The sequence below is a fragment of the Oncorhynchus mykiss genome, chromosome 4 (genome assembly GCF_057628025.1).
Source record: "Oncorhynchus mykiss isolate SJ-2025 chromosome 4, ASM5762802v1, whole genome shotgun sequence".
In the NCBI taxonomy this organism is placed as follows: domain Eukaryota; kingdom Metazoa; phylum Chordata; class Actinopteri; order Salmoniformes; family Salmonidae; genus Oncorhynchus; species Oncorhynchus mykiss.
In genome coordinates this window covers 28,312,207-28,313,560 of record NC_143025.1, presented here as the reverse complement: position 1 = coordinate 28,313,560, position 1,354 = coordinate 28,312,207, and the positions used below count along the sequence as shown (strand labels likewise).

General features: G+C 46.7%; 1 pseudogene; it reads left to right on the top strand.

The window, feature by feature from the left end:
* Window positions 1-264: 264 nt before the first annotated feature.
* On the top strand, window positions 265-315 carry LOC118945904 (U7 small nuclear RNA; annotated as a pseudogene).
* Window positions 316-1,354: the final 1,039 nt, after the last annotated feature.

Here is a 1,354-nt window from a genome sequence, read left to right as displayed (position 1 = left end):
TAGTGAGGATTCCTCCTAGGCACGTTCCATCAGTGACTTGGTTATTAGAAAAGCAAAAACATAACATTTTCCATCACACTATCGTAAACAAGTATTTCATTTGCTTATACCCTGCCCATTCCCCTCCCCCATATACCAATTTGTGACACCCGTAAAGGAGAAACTGACATGCCAAGTATAGACCATATATTGTGATCCCTAGTAATGAGCAGAAGCGCTGAACCTTCTATTCAGGATCCAATCCTACATACCAACAGGTTACGGAAATATTGCTCTATTAGTATTTCTCCAGTAGGTTTCTTGGAGGAGACCCACCACAACCCCCCCCCCCCCCACCCCCCCACCCCCCCAAAAAAAATTTTTTTAACCAAAACCCCTAACCATAACTCCTAACCACCCTAACCCCTAAGCTTAAAATACCCTTTTTCCTAGTGGGGACTGGCGTGATGTCCCCACTTGTCTGAATTTTCCTTGTTTTACTATCTTTGTGAGGGCTTCTGGTCCCCACAATAATAGTAAAACATAACACACATACACAACTATCTATTGTTCAGCAGAGTGAACATTCCCGGTGCAAATGTACCTGATGTATCACCTACTACTCCCACAGGAGTAACGCTTATGCAAACGTGTGTACACACAAACCAATACATACACACACACTCAGGGGTGGAACAGATGCTAATGTTAGGAAGGAGGGGAGAGGTGCTGCTCTTGATAACTTTCTCTGCTTGACAAGGTCGGCCCTGAGACTGTGGACAGGTGTGTGCGCGTGTGTGTATGTGTGTGAGGTGGGCAGATGGCTCAGTTTAGTCCTGAAGGGTTGTGTTGGTGTCTCTCTGCAGGGCAGCTTGGCAGCTGGGGAGGGTCTCTGGTGACCCCAACACTGCCTTGGCCTGTCAGTCTCTCACACACAGACACACCACACACACACACACCTACAGCCCAAGGGCATGAGGAGGCACGGCAACAGAATCTAATCTCCAAGGTAACAGATTTGAGAACAGTGTCACGTTGTAACTCATCACCAAGGACACCTGGGGAATGATGTCACAGAGGTGATTCAACTTCCATCGTCGCCTGTAGCACTTAATTTATATGTCGTTCTGGCTCTCTCTGTCAGTCTCTCTCTCTCGCTCTCTCTCTCTCTCTCTCTCTCTAAGCAGTGAATGGAGAGAGGGTGATTAGTGGGCTGTTATGTTGTTGTTCTATTGTGAAGAGTGTGTGGAGGTGCTAATGGAAGGCAGTCGGTTTGGGAGGTGCACACTCTCTCTCTTTGTCTTTCTCCATTCTTTATCTCTTTCTCTCTCTATTGCTTTCTTGAGTATATTAAACAGTGAAGGGAGAGAGGGGA